Source organism: Lontra canadensis, unplaced genomic scaffold (genome assembly GCF_010015895.1).
Source record: "Lontra canadensis isolate GAN:19392208 unplaced genomic scaffold, GSC_riverotter_1.0 scaffold29, whole genome shotgun sequence".
Taxonomy (NCBI): Eukaryota; Metazoa; Chordata; class Mammalia; order Carnivora; family Mustelidae; genus Lontra; species Lontra canadensis.
The window spans coordinates 19218167-19233143 of NW_022631023.1; positions in this window are offsets into that span (position 1 = coordinate 19218167).

Consider the following 14977-nt stretch of genomic DNA (forward strand, 5'->3'; position numbering starts at 1 on the left):
AGCCTCACATTTTGTTTTTGTAAAATATGAGGATACTTGTAACTTATTACCATATATGTTTTATAAAGTTTGGTGAGATAATCCATATAAAGCACATAGCAGTGCCTGATACTTAGACACTGTTCCATAAATGTTAGTTGTTGTTCTTATCTTTATCAGTATAATGTTGATATTAACAGTATGATTAAATTATGTTATAGCTTTAATATTTCAGTACTAAGTTTTGATGACAATGCCTTTGCATATCTCATGTGCCCTAAGTTAATGACTTTGGAGCTGAGAGTTTTTGAATGAATACAAATAACTATATAAAGCTTAACCATGGGAATTAAAGCTAGAGGGTGTGTGGCATGTTGAATTATAGATTAAAAGCCCACTGGGTCTGAAATATAAAGAACAATAGAATAGGTGTACAGGATGGCCCAGAGAAAATCTACCAAAGCCTAGGAATGATGTCAGGAATGTCGCTTCTTAGTCTATGAAGTCTGGGAAGCAAAGAATATTATTGAAAGCTGGAGTGAATCATAATAAGGTTTGACTTTGAATAAGAAAACTCTTTTTGCAGCGAGGATAGCGGATTGAAGGAGAATGTCCATGCATATAAGTTTGAGATGATAGTGATTTGGGTTAAGTACTGATTTTGAAAAACGGATAGGCTGCAAAGTTTTAGGAGGGGAATTTGAAAGGATGTTATGGATTGGAAATAGATGTCTGAAATAGAAACCTATGAGGGAAAAGAGGTGAAGGAGAATAAAGTTGCAATTGAGATAAGGTAATTTGATGGCACATTCATTGGAGAGGAACTTCAAAGAAGGAATTCAATATATATGTCTAAAAAAAAAAGAGACATGCCCTAAACATATACATGTAGAGTAATTTGTGTATAGTATTGGAAGCCATAGTTATGGAAGGGAACCACCCAAGAAGACAGTATAGAATAAAGAAAGAATGAGCACTGAACAACAGAGCTAAGCAGGTGATCTGGGGAAAACATAATGAAAAAGAGTAGGAAGAGTGGGAGACAAAATATGTATTAAAGTAACTATCACTTAATTCCTTTATTAAAAAGTGAAGAACTCTGTCTGGCAGTGGAGCTTGGAGGGAAGACATAAAAGACAAGTGAAAGAGCCAGGAAATAGTAGAACTAAATTATCTTTTTTTTTTTTTCTACTTCATTCTTTGTTCTGATGGATCCTGATAAACAATGTGAGAATATTCTGTGTCCATACAGACTCATAGATGCTGGCCTATTTTTATAACATTTGACACAAAATAAAATGTACTACAAAAACAAAGATATAAGTATGTAGAAATATGGAGATAATTTCATGATATTATTGAAGAATACAGTAAGAAATACTCAAAAATCCTTATTCTTTGCAACCATACACTTGGATTTCTGGTTCTGTACATCATTATATAAACATCTGTATTAGAAACTACATCAATGAATTACTGTATAACTGATTTTAATAAAAAGGAAAATTAATAAATGAGCTTCACTAAATAAGTTAAAAATAAGCTAAAAGATGTTAATTCTCATTTAGAAAAATAAAATAATATGTAGCTAAGATATGGAAATAAAGTGATTGTATGAACTTGAAGGACAATAATAATCCAAGTAAGAAAGATATCCAATCCTTGTGAATAAAGATTTTTCATAATTAAAATAAATTTTAATTATTATCACTGAAAAGTTTAATCAAGGAAGAAATTAGAGCTCTTCAGCATGAAATGAGAAATGTGATAGGAAGGACAATAAAACTGCTGAAGTATTAAATGAATATTTCCCAATGTATTTATAAAGAACAGCATTAATGGGTCAAGAACTGGAAATTCTTAATTAATATATCTTTACTAACACTTAAAAAGTCAGCATTTTAAATGGGCTTTACAATTTGCCTTTAGCAAATTTGATGGCACTAAAAATTAAAATCCCTATAATTTATACTGATCCTATTGAGTTTTGTATTTTATCTAAAAATGTTTAAATAACAATAACAGATTTTTTTAAAAAGCTGTTTTAAAGACTCAATCCATTTGGCTGCTAATGCTAGCAAAGTAATTTTATTAATTGCTTTATGATCTCCAAAAACAGGAATGGCAAAACTGGTTTGTGTTTTATCCATGTCACTTAAGAACCTTTTTAAAAATAACATGCAATATATTTGTATGGTTAAAAAAAAAAAAAAGGAGTGATCACAGAAAAAAGTATATAAACGAGAAAGTACATTTGTCCTTAATCTCACTATCTAGAAATATCCATCAATAACATGGAAAACAAATACAGTTCCATAGAAAAGAAGGCACCTGATATCTACCCTTTAAATTTAGTAGTATTCTATTACCAAAGCAAGTTATATGGCCAAGCCTAACATCAATGTGGTGGGCAACATAGTCTGCCCAAAATGAGAAGGGCTCTCAAATGATCATTTGCTAAACAAATCTTCAAACTGTCACACCTTTCATCAGGCTTTCCTCCTGGTGTCTTGTGTGTGGGTATGATAGCTCAAATTCAGGGAGTCGTCTTGGACTGTGTGGACTGTAAGAGGCATTGCTATAGATGAGGACAGCAGAACAACAGGATAGAAGGATCTACTTGCCCACATGTCCAAAGACCTCTTTTATATAAGGCAAAGGTGAATTTTCTATTTTTTTAAGTCTGATGACTTAGCCTTTGTCATCCTTCTCAGGTGAACCAAGTCCCAACAGACTCGAATCCTTTATTTATTTATTTTTTAAGATTTTATTTATTTTTTTTGACAGAGATCACAAGCAGGCAGAGAAGCAGGCAGAAAGAGGGGGGAAGCAGACTCCCTGCTGAGCAAAGAGCCCAATGCAGGGTTTGATCCCAGGACCCTGGGATCATGACCCAAGCTGAGGACAGAGGCTTTAACCCACTGAGCCACCCAGGCACCCCTCGAATCTTTTCCAAGTAATGTGTAGAAGCAGCACTTGAAGACACAATTTTTTGAAGTGAAATTTCAGCTACATGACTGAAGTCACAGAAAGTGTTACTTTTGGAATGGGTCCCTATACCCATATATGCATGAGACATGGCAGTAGTATTTAGTATAGCAACAGAACTAGAGTGAATCAGTAATAAAGCAACGGCAGGACAGCACAGACCCAAGAATTCTGGGTCTACCTCAAAAATGTCAGCCTATGGGCATCTGGGTGGCTCAGGCATTTAAGCATCTGGCTCTTGATTTTGGCTCAGGTCATGATCTCAGCATCCTGGGATGGAGCCCTGTGTCAGGCTCTGTGCTCAGCGAGGAGTCTCCTTGAGGGTATTTAAATAAATCTTTTTTTAAAATGTCAGCCTAAGTAGAGATGAGATGTATTGTGGAATTCCACACAGATGCTAATGGTCTGCAAACAGAATATGTATGAGATTTTTCTCCATGGACACACAGAGATATCAGGAAACATTTGTGGGTAGGGTGGCATTGAAGTATTATGGTTGTGGAGATGGGGATAGTAAGCTAGTTAATTTCAAATATTAATACTACACAGAGTCACCAATATCCTGGGATGGGAAGTTCTGAGTTCCCTTTCCCTATCATTTAGAGAGTTTGGCAATTAGCCACTAAACTTCTATATCTTATGCTTGGTTCCCTTGAAAACAGAGCTTGAGGGAGAAAATGTATATACTAACACTTCAGTAGAAAACTTAATCACTTGAAATTAGCTGAGGGGAAAAAGAGCAAGTATTTAACTTTTCTTTGCTAAACAATAAAAAGTAGGTATTGTTACAAAAAGCAGGAAAAATATAGAAGCCTCAAAGACCTATTATAAAAGGGAAGCATTATATGGCTGATATGGACAAACAACAAGTTCTGTGTTGCTTGCTAATTTAGTTAGGTTTCAGTTCATTTGACCCTTGCAGGGAGTACAAGGAAAAGATATTGTCTTTGTAGGGGATGTGCTAGAGAGTACCGCTAAATATAGCTAAAAGCTTATTTTACTGCAAACATAAAAATAAAAATAATTGATGGCATTATCTAAAGCACATGACTTCAAGCAAAATTCGCAAGCTGGAACACATAGAGAAAGTGATATTCTGTTTATATACAAAGTCTTTTCCCACCTGGAGCAAAGACACAAAACTAAGGATTAAAAAGGTCAATGCTTAGAAATACTCTATATTTGGATTATTATAATTTTGCGCTAATTTTATTTTAAGGTGAAAATCCATCACATATGAAAATGACAGTGTCAGTTTAACGACAAACATGTGAATAATATTTTTAAATAGATATGGAAAAGACAGGCAAAGATAAATCCAATAACAATTGATATCGAATAGATCAACATGGTACAAAGTTTGCTTAAAAGTCAACATTAAATTGCGTTAGAGAAAGTTTTGTTAAAAAGCAATGTATCGTACAAGCTAGAGTTAACTATTTAGAGGCTGGATTTGTTAAAATGTTGGTGCAACAAAGCTTTACCTAATGAGCCAATTAAAACCTATGAGTTTCCTTTCTCTTTCTCCATCTCTCCTTCCTTACCTCCTTAACAATTCAGCTCAAACCCACTGGATGGGGGTGAGCAAGGTAGGAGTCAATGCCTGCTGCATGTTTGTGTGGAGATTGGGCATCATCTGAATATGACTGGGCGAACACACATGATAAATCCAAATTTAAGGACATCCTTCAAAATATCTAATAAATTAATACATGTGATGCCTAACTTTACATAAATGCAGTGGATTTGTTATTGTATACAAGCAAAAGAAAAATAGACACAATTAAAGATACAAGGGAAAGGTACTGGTAATTTTATTTCATAGAAGTTAAGTTTAAGAAAAATATTGATTTTTAAATAAATGAACCTAAACAAAAGTAGGTTTCCCAGAACTCAAAATTTACTTATAATATTAATATCCAGAATGCTTTGGCTTAAATTTACTGAGGCAAGCAAGTCTGGGAAATGTGATAGTTTTTAATATTTTTAATGCTGAAAATATTTTCTAGTTTCCATGAAACATCAAATTAATGTACTTATAAAATCAAGTCATTTTGAAGCTGGAACTATCATAATTTCTACTTAGTGAAAAAAAAAACAACCCATAAGATTCTAAAGGTTACTATTTAAAAAAGAAGTTGAAGAAGAAAGTCTCTATAGTCCAAGTCTGAATATACCAGTTTAGGTGTTTTCAGGCTGGAAGGGAGCCTGTGGAAGACAGGTGTAATAACTCAAGAGAGCTACTGGAGCTAAAATTCCTTTCCTAGTAGCAGATGGATGTGGGTCTCTTTGTTAAAACCAAATGTCTCAGTTCATTACAGCTACAATGCCATGCCCAGAGGCTGGCCTGTCAAATGCATACTCTGAACGCAACTGCCTCATACGGGCCCTCAAACAAACAAGGTTTCTGTGTCTCTGGCTAACTATCTGCATTATTTGAAAGGTTTGCGGTGACAAATTCAGAACCTATGCAGGATTCGTTTTTTAAAATACGTACTAAATGGGGGAGCCTGGATGGTGCAGTCAGTTAAGCGAGCAACTCTTCACTCCAGCTCAGGTTCTGATTTCAGGGTCATGAGATAGAATCCCACACAGGACTCTGTGCTCACCAGGAAGTTTGCTTAAGTTTCTCTCTCTCTCCCTCTGCCCGTCCAATTTCCCTCTCTAAAATAAATAAATGAATCTTGAAAATAATTAAATAACTAAATAATAACATACCAACTGATCAAAATGCACCACAGTTATTCTAATTTGGGGGTTTTTTATCCCATAGGCAGTAGCCAAAGTCCCTTTAGTTTAGGTAAATTTGAACCTGGATCGGGATGCGTATTATAAAACAGTATGTCAGTGATCTCAGTTTGCTGCAGGTGAAAATGTTACTTCACAACCAGTGATGTCATGTTGGTAGCTTGAAATCAGCTATGGTTAGTGTACTTCACCATGGAAACTGACTGCAAATCAGAGCTTAATTGTTTGGTTTAGTGGATCAAGAAAATATTAATACTGCAGATCAAGTTGAAAAGTGTAACCATTATATTGTGAATGGCACAAAAACTGAAAAAGTAAACTTCTAATACAGACTATTATCTGATCCAGCAAAAGAAATTCATTCATGTCACTAGAGAATGAAGAAAGTTCTAACATATGTTTTCGTCTGTCACTTCTGTCACAGTCTTTAACACAGACACAAGTCTCAACTAGTATAACCATTGGATGGCTGGAGATGTGAGAGTTCACACACACACACACACACACACACACACATACACACACACACGAAAGTCAAAGAAAGCATTTGGTGACATTCAAATAGCTTTATGGAATTTATACAAAAGTGTATTATTTACTTTATCATCATTTGTAAATTACATGCTATGTATCATTTGTATTAGTAAAATTTGTAAAAATATATATATATATCTATTGGGGGGGTTGAACCTGGGGTTACACCTTTATCAGTACATTATTTCATGGTTTGGTTATACATAGATAGCTGGGCTGAGAAGAGTACCTAATCATTAATATTGAGATTCTACAGGGCAGCATAAGAAAAATAAGAAGAGCAGCACTGGCCATTGTTATTGTTTACTGAAGAAAAGATTCTGACATCATTTCCTGTTCTGTGGCCTGAGAATAATACCTATTGTACATGTTCATTGAGATCAATTAAAAGATATAAAAATATCAAGCTGTTATAAGTGCTTTGTAATTATTCATCTTTCTCCCATGAATCTCATTAAGACAATGGCAATAATAATAGTAATAATAAGTGCTTTAGAGCCCTTTATTAATATCCCAAACATTTTATGTATATTAACACATTTAATGATCAACACAGCCTTCTATGTAGGTATTATTATTGCCCGTATCTCACTAATGATCAATCTATATTTTGATATTTAAATACAGATATGTAATTTATAATGTGAAGCATTTAATACCACATTGGCAGCAAAGATATTACTTCACTTTCTTTTTTTTTAATTTATCTATTTAAATTCAAGTTACTTAACATGTAGTGTAGTACTGGTTTCAGGAGTACAACTTAATGTTTCATCACTTATGTATAACACCCAGTGCTCATCCCAACAAATGCCCTCCTTAACGCCCATTACCTATTTAGTTAACCCCTTAAACCTGCCCATCCAGCAATCCTCAGTTTGTTCTCTATTGTAAGAGTCTCTTATGGTTTGCTTCCTTCTTTTTTTAATGCCCTTCCTGTGTTCACATATGGAATTCCCCCTCAAACTCCACATGTGAGTGAGATCACATGATATTTATCTTTCTCTGGCTTATTTTGCTTAGTGTAATACACTCTAGTTCCATCCATGTTATTGCAAATGGCAAGATATCATTCTTTTTGTTTGCTGATTAATACTCCATTATATATATATATATATATATAACACATCTTCTTCATCCATTCTTCAGTCAATGGACATTTGGGCTCCTCCATAAGTTGGCTTTTGTGGATGGTGTGGCTATAAACATTGGGATGCATGGGCCTCTTTCAATCAACATTTTTGTAACCTTCGGATAAATACCTAGTAGTGCAATTTCTGGGTCATAGGGTAGTTCCTTTAACTTTTTGAAGAACCTCCATACTGTTTTCCATAGTGACTGTTCCACTTTTCATTCTTACCAACAGTGCAAGAGGATTCCCCCTTCCCTGCATCCTCACCAACATCTGTTGTTTCCTGAGTTGTTAATTTTAGCCATTTGGACCAGTGTGAGGTGAAATCACCTTGTGGTTTTGATTTGTATTTGCCTGATGATGAGTAATGTTGAACATTTTTTCATGTGTGTGTTAGCCATTTGCATGTCTTCTTTGGTGAATATCTGTTGATGTCATTTGCCTATTTCTTAACTGGATTAATTATTTTTGGGTTGTTGGTTTTGATTAGTCCTTTGTAGATTCTGGATATTATCCCTTTATCCAATATGTCATCCACACCTATCTTCTCCCATTCCTTGAGTTGCCTTTTAGTTTTGTTGATTATTTTCTTTACTGTGCAGAAGATTTTTATCTTGACAAGGTCCCAATAGTTCATTTTGGTTTTGCTTCCCTTGCCTCTGGAGGTGTCTAGTGAGAAATTGCTCTGAGGTCAAAAAGGTTGCCACCTGTTTTGTTCTCTAGGATTTTGATGATTTCCTGTCTTACATATAAGTCCTTCATTCATTTTAAACTTATTTTTGTGTATGGTGTAAGAAAGTGGTCCAGTTTCATTCTCCTGCGTGTTGATGTCCAGTTTTCCCTACATCATTTGTTAAAAAGACTGTCTTTTTTTTCCACTGGATATTCTTTCCTGCTTTGTTGATGATTAGTTGACATTGAGTTGTAAGGCCATTTATGGGTTCTCTATTCTGTTTCATTGGTATGTGTCTGTTTTTGTGCCAGTACCATATTTTCTTGATAATAACAGCTTTGTGATACAGCCTGATGTTTGGGATTGTGATGCCTCCCACTTTGCTTTTCTTTTTAAACATTCTTTTGGCTATTTGGGGTCTTTTCTGGTTCCATACAAATTTTAGAATTGTTTGTTCTAGCTATGTGAAAATGTTAGTGTTATTTTGATCAGGCTTGCATTGAATGTGTAGACTGTGTTTGATAGTATAGACATTTTAACAATATTTGTTCTTCCAATCCAAGAAGATGAAATATTTTTCTATTTCATTGTGTCTTATTCAATTTCTTTCACAAGTATTCTATAGTTTCCCATGTACAGATCTTTTACCTCTTTTTGTTAGGTTTATTCCTACTTATGACTTTTGGTGCAATTGGAAAGGGAATCAATTATCTGATTTCCCTTTGACTACTTCATTATTGGTTTATAGAAAGGGAACAGATTACTGTATATTAATTTTTAATCCTGCAACTTTGCTGAATTCATTTATCCATTCTAGCTATTTTTGGTGGGGTCTTTTGGTTTTTCTACATAGAGTATCATGTCATCTGTGAAGAGTGAAAGTTTGACTTCTTCCTTGCTGATTTGAATGCCTTTGATTTCTTTTTGTTGTCTGACTTCTGAGACTAGGACTTCCAGTACTATGTTGAACTACAGTGTTGAGAGTGCATATCTCTGTGGTGTTCCTGACCTTAGGGGAAAAGCTCTCTTTTCCCCATTGAGGATGTTATTAGCTGTGGTTTTTTCATATACAGCCTTTTAGATACTGAGATATGTTCCTTCTATCCCTACTTTCTTAAGGGTTTTTATCAAAAAAGGATGCTGTGTTTTGTCAAATGCTTTTTCTGCATCTATTGAGAGGATCATGTGGTTCTTATCCTTTCTTTTATTAATGTGGTGTGTCATGTTGATTGATTTGCAGGTATTGAACCACCCTTGCAGCCCTGGAATAAACCCCACTTGATCATCATAAATAATCCTTTTAATGTACTGTTGGATTTGATTTGCTAGTGTATTATTGAGAAGTTTTTGCATCTATGTCCATCAGGGATATTAATCTGTAATTCTCCTTTTTATTGGGGTATTTGTCTAGTTTTGGGATCAAGGTAATGCTGACTTAGTAGAATGAATTTAGAAGTTTTCCTATTATCTCTATTTTGTTGAACAGTTTCAGAAGAATAAGTATTAATTCTTCTTTAAATGGCCAGTAGCATTCCCCTGGGAAGCCATCCTGCCTTGAATTCTTGTTTGTTGGGAGATTTTTGATTATTGATTCAATTTCTTTGAATTGAATAGTTACAAGTCTGTTTGATTTTCTATTTCTTCCTATTTTAGTTTTGGTAGTTTATATGTCTCTAGGAATTTATCCAGCTGGCTTAGTGTTCACTAACTATCTTAGTTTTTGCTTGTCTTTGAAACTCTTTGTCTCCCCTACTATTCTAAATGACAGTCTTTTTGGATAAAGTATTCTTGGCTGCATATTTTTTCCCATTTAGGACGTTGAATATCTCATGCCACTTTTTTCTGGCCTGCCAAATTTCTGTGGACAGATCTGCTGCTAACCTAATGTCTTCCCTTAAAGGTTAAGAACGTTTTGTTCCTAGCTGTTTTCAGAATTCTCTCTTTATCTTTGTATTTTGCAAGTTTCACTATGATATGTCTTGGTGACAACTGGCTCTTTTGGACTTTGAAGGGGAGTTCTCTGTGCCTCTTGGACTTGAATGCCTGTTTCCTTCCCCAGATTAGGGAAGTTCTCAGCTATAATTTGCTCAAATAAAACTTCTGCCCCTTTTTCTCTCTCCTCTTCCTCTGAGACTCAGATGATATAAATATTATTCCTTTGTGGAATCACTGAGTTCCTTAAATCTGTATTTGTGATCTAATAGTTTTCCTTCCCTCTTCTTTTCAGATTCATTATTTTCCATAATTTTATCTTCTATATCACTTACTTGATCCTCTGTTTCTTCCATCCTTGTGATTAGATCCAGTCAATTTTGTATCTCAGTTATAACAGTTTTTAATTTTGGCCTGACTGATTTTTAGGTCTTTTATTCCTGCCTTAAGGTTTATCTTTCAAGTCCAGCTGGTATTCTTATGACTGCTTTTCTAAATTCTTGTTCAGATATATTGTTTATATATCTTTTGAGCAAATCCTTGACTATGATTTCCTCTTGATCTTTCTTTTGGAGAGAATTCCTCCATCTTGTCATTATGTCTAAGTTTCTGTGTTTTGTGTACTATGAAACTTGTTATGTTTCCTGCTTCTGGGAGTTATATGGTATTAAGAAGGGGTCATATATTGTCCAGGTCCTGATGCTTCTGGAAGTACTTCTGGTGTATGCTGTGTCCACTCTGCTATTGTGTTTTGGCTGCTCTCTCTCACAGGTCAACCCTCCACAGAATTCCTCCTTGCCAGCAGTGGAGAGTGTTTGGAACTTTAACCAGGTATTCTTTGATTTGTTTAAGACAAGTCTGAAAGAAAAACAACAACCGCAACAACAGCAACAACAACAACAACAACAACAACAACAGCAACAACAAAGAAAAGCCTGGTCCAAGAAAAGAGAAAAGGAAAAGGAACAGAAAAGCAAACAAACAGATGAAGAACTATAAGCCCGATTACCAAGAATAAGAAAGAAGGAAAGAAGGAAGTAAAAAGTAAAAAAAAAAAAAAAAAGAAAAGAAAAGAAAAAGAAAAAAGAAAAAAAGCCTGATCCAAAAAATGAGACAAGGAAACAAACCGACAAACAAAAAACTATAAACATGATATCAAAAAAAAAAAAAAAAAAAAAAGAAAGAAAGAAAGAAAGGAAAAGAAAGAAACCCTGGTCCTATTTCCACCAGAACTGAAACTGATGTTTTGGAGCACTCTATATTCAGTAGACTTGGTATATGTGGGGTGCTAGTGTTGGTCTTCTGAGGGAGAGGCCCACTGTGGAGGCTCATTGTCATCCTGCCCTTATAAAGGTGCCCCTGTCAGGCACAGGGGTGCAAGATGTTGGGGTTAATGTAGAACATGAAATCAGCCATGATACCTGGCTTGCTAAAATTTTACACAGAGGCCACTGGGGATGATGGAAGGTTTCAGAGAAGGGTATAGGCGTTAGGAATGTCCAGGCCTGCGTGACCACTCTGCTCTTGGAATGCTGTGGGCAGTTGCCTTCCCTGAAGCTTTCTTAGTCCAAACATCCTCCCTGTGATCTAAGAGATGTATGCATTGCCCCTTGGGCTATGTTTAGAAGAATTTCTAGAACATGCAGATTAGCATATCATATCTTTCCTGTAAACAGATGTTCTTAGTTTCAGTAAGACCCCTTGTCACACATCACATGTTTAAGAAACACTGATAAGGATTTGTGATTATCCTGAAGGACCAATAAAAAGCAGGAGCAAAGAAGAGCAAAAGGTCTTCATCTCTGAGTGTTGACCTCCTTGCTTTCTCCTCTCTTTCACAACAAAGTTTGAAATTATCTTTCATCCATCAGTACAGGGATTGTTGGCCATTTCTGGGAGCAGGGTTTGGTGAAATCAACTCCAGCCTCCACTGGAGATGTAGTATTTCTTTCTGAACTCTAATTGTGCTAATGTGCAGGTGGGGGTGGGGGATGGAAGATGGCATCACCTGGCCTTTACATCCCCAGGGAGAGGAACTTGCACTGGTGGCCATTCAGGAGGCCCTCACAGAGAAATGTCCAATCTCCTGTTCTGTGTTCCAGGCTTTCATCACATCCCTGCCCTCAACCTGTCTGTTCCTGGGAATTTGGCATGCCTCAAGCCACTGATCTGTGTGTTATCTCTGGCTGGTGACTGGGACTCAAAACTCCAAGTCTTAAGATGCGTGGCAAAGTGTGGACCCAATCCCTATTCATGAAGGAGAGCCTAGGCATGTGCCTGGCACCTTTTTGTCCCAGAGAAAGAGTTGCACAGTGTGCTGGGTGGCTGGAATCTATTCTGGTGTACAGTGAAAAGCTGTGACCAGATAATATCTGTCCTCTGCTGTTGATCAGCTGCCAATGTTCCTGGTGGCCCTTTTGTCCTTGGAGAGGCAAAATACCCTCTTCCAAATATACTCCAGAGAGAGGAGAAATCTCTCCCAGAGTGACACAAGGGATCCCCTTACCCCTATGTGTTATGTAAGTCCTATGCACTGGTCTATCTCCTGCTTTCTCCCTCTCTCCCTGACTTCAATCTGTACTCTGCAAAAAGGGCTCCCTACTGTTAGTGGCACCATGGCCTTTTTTCCCCCAGTTCACAGCTCTGAATTTCATATCTGCCTCATTCTCTCCCTCTAATTGTGCAGATTATTTTCTTAATCCTCTGATCAATTTCCTAGTTGTTCAAAATGATTTGATGTTGATCTAGCTGTGTTCAAGGGGTGAGGCAAGCTCAAGGTCCCCCTACTACTCCACCATCTTAACTCCTCCCCTTAACTCCCTTAACTCCTCACTTTCACTTAAGACTACTAATGCTGTACTTTCTAATCTCACTATTGTGAATTAAAGAGTTCACTGAATAATATGAAGTTAACATTGAACAGAAGTTCCAACACATAAGCTTAAAATAATAGGCCAGTAAACTGGCTGAAAGTTAAGGATTCATTAGTCATTTTTTGATACAGAAAGAAACCCAATTTTAAATTAGACTCTCTTCCAGGCTTATTAAAGGAAAATTTCTAGGGGTACTATAATGCATTCCATTTTAAATAAGACAAAGTCTATTGTATAAACAACAAATATAAATTACCTCAAAAGAACATACTGATGGAACAGTTTTAATAATTTTTATCATGGCTTGATAATTTTATTAAAATATATTAAAATATATTTCTAATCAGCATAGCACGTAATCTAGATTTGAGGCTTTATCAAGAAGCTGCCTTTATGTTACCTGCAAATCTCAAAAATTAAAATATTTTCTGCAGACTGTTTTTAAGAACATCACAGTCACAAAAATTTCCTAAATAATTTGCTTATTTATGAATCTACACAACTGTCCCAGCAGAATATAACACTAAATATGTTTTTGGCAAATTACCAATAATCACATTACCAAGACATCTTTAAATTTAAGAAATAGTGTGTCAATGATATCAGGATAAATATTACTATTAAAAAAATAAAGAAATATACCAGGGAAAAGGAAGAAATTTTCACAGTGAGTAAAACATATTGAAAGATGCAGGTACATGTTTTGTATAAGGAAATCATTTTAAATATAGGGACCTATATATGTCACAACTAAAGGAATGTAAGAAATAAATTATATATCCCCATATTAGCAATAAACAACCAGAAATTGAAAAATACATTTATGATACTATCAACATTATAAAATATATAATAATAAATTTTATATAAAACATGCACACTGAAGAGGCAGCTGGGTGGCTCAGTCGGTTGAGTGGCTGCCTTTGGCTCAGGTCATGATCCCAAAGTCTTGGGATCAAGCCCCAAGTCAGGCTCCTTCCTCAGTGAGAAGCCTGCTTCTCCCTCTCCTCTACTTACCACTGTACCCACTGTGCTCTCTCTTTTTCTCTCTATCAAATGAATAATATAAAATCTTTAAAGAAAAAGGAAATACACACTGAAGACAACAAAATATTGGCACACTCAATTGCACACAGAAAACAACAGAATGTTTTACAGAAAACTTAAATACATAAATAAATGAAGGGATGTTCATGGGTAAGAATGCTCAATATGATTAAAATGTCTATCATTCGAAGTGTGCTATATATACCTATAACACAATCTCAATTAATATCCTAGCAGACATTTTTTGTAGAAATTTTGAAGATAATTTTAGAATTCACATGAATAGTATATGCATTTTTGACAGATTACTAATGATTTATGATATAAATTCTAGAATTATATATGGATAAATAAATTATTATACACTAATAACTATTATGTTCTCGATATCTATGACTACATATCAGTATATGATATTTACATATAATATGCAGACATATGTATTATAAATTAATAAATATAAATAAATTACATATATATATATTACATACACACACAGAAACCAATGGAAAGGCAACTTGGAAAGGTAAAACAAATGTGAAGTTTTCAAACAAACCTGTGTTAATTTGCCTTCTTCCCCCTGAAATGTCTTGTTTATTTTTAAAATCTGTCAATGATTGGATTGGCCCCACTTTCTTTTCTCTTTCACTATCAATAATGTCCTCCAATTAGACTGGATGGATCATTTTTTCCTTTATTTGCCCCAAATCCATCATAGAGTAGCAGAGCTCACAACAGTGGTTCTTCTATAAAGTATGAGTTTGTTTATATTTTGAAAGAAATCACTTATTAGTTTGCCAGGTTAAATCTTTTATGTATTAAGAAGTAATAAATTAATGTAGCAAATGCATTCTCCCACAAAATATTGATATTTACGTCTATATGAATGAAATATTCACAACTGTTGGAAAGATTATCTCCCTTGCACTAATTTCAAAAGAAATCCAGTTCTCTATTTCTCTAAAACCATGGAAGGCACACAAATTCTAATTATTAATCTTTCCCCACTTCCCCTCACTTTTCATCTGTTCTTAAAAACCATAGTTGCTCCAGCACCCCACTTTTCAACTG